The sequence below is a fragment of the Sinocyclocheilus rhinocerous genome, unplaced genomic scaffold, assembly GCF_001515625.1.
Source record: "Sinocyclocheilus rhinocerous isolate Xijiao unplaced genomic scaffold, SAMN03320098_v1.1 scaffold106, whole genome shotgun sequence".
Taxonomy (NCBI): Eukaryota; Metazoa; Chordata; class Actinopteri; order Cypriniformes; family Cyprinidae; genus Sinocyclocheilus; species Sinocyclocheilus rhinocerous.
Window position 1 is genome coordinate 1,709,710 of NW_015633181.1, and position 7,563 is coordinate 1,717,272.

Sequence of the window (7,563 nt, forward strand, 5' to 3'; positions counted from 1 at the left end):
TGAAATCAACCTCTGCAACATAATAGTGCCACAACTGAAATGTATGCTATTTGCTACGTTTTTCTTATTTCACTTGCTGTTTTTATTATTGTTTTATTTTTATTTTATTATTATTATTTTACATTTATATTTCAGTGCTTTTATTTGCTGGAATAGTAGTGGAAATGTATAGTCTGAATTACAAAATGAAATTGTAGCTGCAATGATGTATCAAAGGTACTATTATGACGCAATTTAATACTACTTTCATTCAAGCTCCTTTCATTCTTTCTCTCTCTCACTGTCTCTCTTCCAGTGCCCTGTTTATTGCATTGTGCCAGTAGAGTCCTGCTGGGCGTGGATCAGTGTGGAGAGCCAATAGCAGGCCAGCAGGTGGGTGGCGGTCAGTGGCCAATGTGGCAGGGTGGGGTTACTGTGTCATAATCACAATAAAGGAAAGGGTCAGTACTTTATTTGCACGCAGAAAACACACCCAAAATCATCATACAAATATCAGTAATTATAAACAGGCAAACCGACAGACATTTCTCACGTTTTCCTTTGAACAGAGATCAGAAAAGATGCGTTATACAGATCAAAGTGTTTTTATTCAGCGCTGCACTGGACGTGCTGCTTGAGAGGATGACATCTGAATGAAGACGCTGCTGCACTGAGCCTTTGGACTCTGAGCATTCAATATATATGATCAATACATGGATTCCCACCAGCAGGTCATTAAGACTGTTCAGCCCAATCAAGCGCTTATTCTCCGTTTCATTTAGCTCCCAGTGATTCATGGGAGTTACCTTATTAGTCAGGATCTCTCCTGTAAAAGGAGCTCATTCACATGAGCACTCGGCTGCTGGTATTAATGAAATCAAACAGACGTCAAATCTAAAGCGTTTGTGACAAGAAAGTGGAAGGGAAATCATTTTGTATGTTACATATTCTGTGTTTGATCATATTCTGGTGTCTGAAAGCTGGTGATAAGATAATATTGGTTATTACCAGCACGTAACATTCAAAAGTACAGACTTGCAGCCATTATTTACGGTCATCTGTGAATGTTTTTTTTTTCTTTATTCAGAAGACATGTAATCTCATTAAAAGTCAGTGTCTATGATGCTAGTTTTTCCTTAAAAGTGTTACTTAAATGAATTTTTTACTTTATTCTAAATTTTTAATATTGCATATACAGGTGCATCTCAATAAATTAGAATGTCGTGGAAAAGTTCATTTATTTCAGTAATTCAACTCAAATTGTGAAACTCGTGTATTAAATAAATTCAATGCACACAGACTGAAGTAGTTTAAGTCTTTGGTTCTTTTAATTGTGATGATTTTGGCTCACATTTAACAAAAACCCACCAATACACTATCTCAACAAATTAGAATATGGCGACATAAAATTAAATAATAATAAAGTAAATAATAAAATAAAAAAAGTTAATATATAGTAAAATGCTATAGAATATAACTGCATGATTTTTGCAATTTCTGGCAGCCAGGAAATATAAAATCTTTCAGAAGTCCATACTGACTAAAATGTATTGTATTTAATGATAATTTACAATCTAAATATGTTTTTAGGAGGAAATACATGTCATAATTAGAATGAATACCATTTCGAAAATTACATTTCCTAAAAAGTGTCTATATCTGTTTAGGAAAATTAGTTCATTTCTTAGATTTTCAAATAATTTTATACTATGAATACAGACAAACAATTTTATTTCTCAGTTTTTTAGCTGTAAGAATTTTTACTTGGGTGGTTGAATGGGATTTTGACTCCTTTTGTCCTTTTTCTCTCTATTGGCACAGATAACATCCATTCCCATGGATTCCTATCCGGACATCCGGTAAGATTCTGTCATTTATTGTAAGCCACATTCCAGATGAAATGAAGCAGCATGTGAGCAGAGTCCAGGGAGAGCTGTAGGCATGTGTGCTTTTGTAAGGGATTCTCCAGCCTAACAGCTGAAACAGCTGCAAGAGCGGCAGCTCCGGTGCTGATGCTCCACCACAGAAATGCTTGTTAGAGCAGAATATAGCCAGAGCTCCAGGGACCATCCAGACACAGTGACTATTCATAACTGTAATGGGTATCAACCACGTCGACAAAAACAAAAAAAAAAGCCAGTGAAGGAGAGCGAGAGATCTGCTGAAAATACAAATTTATGGGAAACACTTATTGTATCAAAACTAAAAAATGCTGTCCAAAAGCATCATCCTACTGTTGCATAGAAATAATATCAGGTTAGTATTGTTGCGCTTCTCCAGAACAAGCACAGAATATGAACTAAGGTACTAAAGAGCATGTTTGAATGCATAAAACATTTTACAAATCTAAAACGCATGCAAACATCATCACAAATCACTGAGAATCCTGAAATGTTTCCTGGACTATTTTATTTCCATTTAATTAATTTAAAAAATATGTAATTCATATTTTTATTACATTTAGTTTATATAGAACTATAGAGTATTATTGATAATATAATAATAATATAATTTTATAATAATATAATTTTGTAATTTTCACCACATTGGAAAAAAGTGTAACTGAGAATCCTGAAATGTTTCCTGGACTCTTTTCTACTTTATTCTATCAAAAAATAATTTAATTTAGTTTAATACAATTTTTGTTAATTGGATGTTTATTTTAATTTAATGTTAAATAAAGTTTTTATTAAATGTCATTTACATAGAATTATTGAATGTTATTAACAATAAATCAAAACATAAAATATAATAGAAAAATACCACATTTATGCAATTTCTGACAGCCAGGAAATATTAAAACATTTAATATCCATACAGACTAAAATGCATTGCATTGAATGATAATGTGTGCAGCAATACACAATGAAAGTGCTATATAAATGCCTCATTCATTCATTCATTTCAACCTAAAGGACAATAGGAACTAAAGAGCACGTTATAATTCATAAAGCAGTTTACAAAACTAAAATGAATGCAAACATCATCCCAAATCCTGAAATGTATATTTATAGAATTATACTTTATTCTATCAATATTTAATTTAATATTTATTTTTTAATTTGTTATTCAATTTAATTTATATAGAATTGTAGAATGTTATTCATAGGAAATAGTGAAATATTATAGAATTGTACCGCACGATTTCTGCAGTTTCTCACCGCCAGGAAATATTAAAACATCTATAGATCCATATTGCCTAAATGTATTGCTTTTAATGATCATTTAAACATAGAAAAATGTTGGCACACCTAGACTCCAAAAATACAAAACTTGAATAACAGACTATCACATAAGTGACGTTACGAGCATGCAGGCATGAGATTGAATTTTATTATCAATATTTTTGTCCAGCACCCTGTTTGAGAGTTTTTCTAGGGATGTGCGTGCTTTTGTTTTGATTGAGTTTTTTTAATGATAATTTACAATTGATATGAAAACCGGAAGTAAGGTACAAAACATTTTACGAAACTAAACCGCATGCAAACGTCATCCCGAATCCCTCCTGACTACTGCCTGTCCTGCTCATAATTAGCTGTTCTGTTTAATCCGTTCCCTGAGGTTCTCTCTAGGCTGGAGTCACTCTGAGAGAGCGAACCGCAGGAGACGTGTCCATGGGCAACGCCTATCCGTGGACACAACATCCTCGGCGTGCCTGGTGCACATGACTCGCCCCCTGAGAAAGCCAGAGAGCCACCCTGATATCTGCTCTGTGATAGCAGCCAAAGGCTAAACCCGCCGCACCAATCTCGTGTGGGCTGTGCGAACCCAGTGCCAACATTGCTATTGGCTCCTAAAGCAAACGAAACTGTGGCTTTTTCTGTTTCACGTCTCGTGACATCAGCCTGGTGTGAGCGGATGCTCCGTGAATCAATGGCTGCTTTAGACAAGCTTACGGTGCATGTGGAAGCTCAGTTATGCTGCAGAGAAGCGGCTCACGCATGGAGAGAATCCGAATGAATGTTACAGACTAGACATCAATGTGACAAACATGTCTTAAATAGAAAAATAAGACACAAAAATGGTAGAACTGTGTGTATAGAAAGGGAATCCTGGGGGAAAAAATTGTCTGTAATTCAGTAAATGGTGCAGAGGTTGTGCTGGTGGGTGGAGGCATTGGATGATCCGAGAGGAATGTAATGAGTTGTGCAGCTCACGTGAAAACAGACGTGGAAAAACACACTACTGGAGACAGGGAACGGAAACAATACGGGCACCTTAAAAATCACAGGGCTATTTGAGAAGAGATCGATTCCTAAAACGCAAACCGTCCTAGATTCTTGGTTTTATTTGCCAGCGGAATTTGTATTTCATGCCGCCTGTTGAGTTAATCATAACAGCACACATTCTTTCAACGGTTCAGGCTGCTGGTGGTGCTGTAATGGTGTGGGGGATATTTTCTTGGCATACTTTGGGCCCCTTAGTATTAAAAATCACAGGGCTATTTGAGAAGAGATCGATTCCTAAAACGCAAACCGTCCTAGATTCTTGGTTTTATTTGCCAGCGGAATTTGTATTTCATGCCGCCTGTTGAGTTAATCATAACAGCACACATTCTAGTAAGTTGCGTGTGTGGAGGGGATTTGTGTAAATGTATGAGGATAAGTGAGCGTGGCTGAGTCTAATGATGTGCTGTGGTTTTGGCAGTGACGAGTGACAGCTCCTGTATTCTGCGGCAGGCACAGATCTGTGCTGAATCTGAAAACCACTGGCAGAGCCTGTACAGACAAGAAAAAGAGCAATTTGTCTACAAATCACACTGGAGATGGAAGATCAGTAGATAAAGAAAAATAGAAATGTGGTTGTAATATGATTTTAGTTCATAATAATACATTAAATATCACACTAGTTTATTTCTTTTTTTATATATATAATATGAACATTAGTATTATTACTACTACTTACACTCACCGGCCACTTTATTAGGTACACCTGTTCAATTGCTGTATTCTGCGGCAGGCACAGATCTGTGCTGAATCTGAAAACCACTGGCAGAGCCTGTACAGACAAGAAAAAGAGCAATTTGTCTACAAATCACACTGGAGATGGAAGATCAGTAGATAAAGAAAAATAGAAATGTGGTTGTAATATGATTATAATTTACTGTAAAGAGGAAAGAGAGCATGTGATAAGGCAGATGCGAAACTAACACAGCCAAGTATGAAAGGTTGCCTGGGCCAATGGTTGATTACGGTTTTATTGGACATTAAAATTATTTGCCGTGATTTTCCAATCAGAATAAAACATTTCAGACAGACGGAATAATAAATAATGTAATTAAAAATTATATATATAATCATCTAGGCCAAAGTAATGTCACATTTTTATTTCTTTATTTTTAATGGCATAAAGATGGTTCAAAAACATCAAGTTTATTCTGTTATTAAACTTATTGCAAAACTTTTTTTTTCTTTTTTAAATCAAACCTAAAAAAATGCTGTCCAAAAGCATCATTCTAGACCGTTGCTTATGAATAATATCAGCATTGTTGCTTTTCTCCAGAACAAACAAAAAATAGGAGCCAAATTACTAAATAACATATTATAATGCATAAAACAGAGCTAAAGCGCATGCAAACATCATCCTAAATCCCTGAGAATCCTGAAATGATTCCTGGACTAAAAATTATAATAACAACAATATTATTTTCAAAGTAATTCTTTATTTTTAATAGAATATAGATACAAATGGTTCAAAAACATCCAGGTATACTCTGTTATTATTAGGATACTCAAATCTAATTAAAGGTTAATGTTTTTCATGAAAACGTAATGAGTCGACCCAACGCCTCACTGCGCAGGAGGCAAATGCTCTGATTTGTCAAGGTCAATTAATGAAGCCAGCTTTAAAGGATGAAAAAAAAAAACTCACACGCCCTCGGGGGTCCTGAATCCTAACAGAAACCACATTAAATGACATGAATTCATGACCACCAATTAAGATCATTTAGAGGAAGTTGTCATACACAACTGTGATGTTGCTGTTACCTTCATTCAGTGCTGTTTATTTTTCATTTTAAACATGTATGGTGTGCAATTGCTAATGGATCAATGACAAATGTGGACGATGAGATTATTAAAAGGAGGAAATTGCTTTAAAAATCTAGTTTAAAATTCAAGAACTTAGTCATGTTGGTTTCATTCATTAAAAAAAAAAAAAATGGTTAAAAATGTTCAGTGGTGTAACTATCAAGTAAAATAATTACTAAAATACTTTCTTGGCACTGTGAAAACATGTGAGAGAATGTATAAAATTTTTTCGAAAATTGTTTTATTTGTGCAATTGCTAATGGATCAATGACAAATGTGGACGATGAGATTATTAAAAGGAGGAAATTGCTTTAAAAATCTAGTTTAAAATTCAAGAACTTAGTCATGTTGGTTTCATTCATTAAAAAAAAAAAAAAGGTTAAAAATGTTCAGTGGTGTAACTATCAAGTAAAATAATTACTAAAATACTTTCTTGGCACTGTGAAAACATGTGAGAGAATGTATAAAATTTTTTCGAAACATGTTTTAATTATTTTTTGTATTTAATACATTTTTTGAATCATGAATATGAAGTTAAAAAGAGTTACTTAATTTTACCCGTATAAAACATACACTGTAAATAAAAGGTTTTTCAAAGTTGTAAATAAACAAATATTATTGGAGTACATTTGACAAGAAATGCTACTGTATTTCAGTCTTTCTACTTCAAATTTTCACATTTAGTTCAGTGCTCATTAGCGTTTTCTTTGTAATTAATTGTGAAATGTACTAGCAATTACTTGGTGAAACTTGTTTCTATCCCATTTTGTTCAGTGTAACTTTTCATAAGGTCGTGAGGGTCTAAAGGACTCCTTTCTTTTGTCACATGACGCCAAAATAGCTTCCTTTTAATGAGACTTTTTTTCTTTTTTACAATCTCCAGATAGGCTAGTTACACCACCTAGACCTTTTTTCTTGTCAAACACACACACACACACACACACACATTAAAAATCGTTTATCATCACCTTTGTGTTATTTGCATTTTAATATATTTTCCAGTTAACTTAAAAACTCGAAAATAAACATGAGCGTCACACAATTCACCCTAATATATTGCATATGCATGACGATCACATGGTTTCTTAGGGTTGCTTTGGTGCGCTTGGACTCTCTCTTTAAGAGCAGCACCCCTGCACCTTTAAGGCTGCAGAGGAGAGAGAGTGAGAGAGAGAGAGAATGAGAGGGGGGTGTTGTGTTGTGTGATGCTCTGGTGCTGATGCTGAGCTCTGGAGTGATCAGTGCAGCAGGGGAAGATGCGCGTGCTTGCTGACTCTGTCAAAGTTTCCGCTATGATTTCGACTCATTAATAATTCAGTGGATTTACTTTCCCGCGGTTTCTCCCTCGTACAGCGGCTACACCTGTGCGCGGTGCCCTCAGTAAGCGCGCGCTCTGACTCAGCATCGCACCTGCCCGCCGCTCACCGTCTCGAGCCACAGCTGGATCTCAGCTCGGAGACAATCAGTCCGGGAGCGCACGCTTCATATGCATCCCTTCCGCTGGAACTACTAAGTACAAGATATTCATATTCCTGCGCAACGGCTTTTTTTTTTT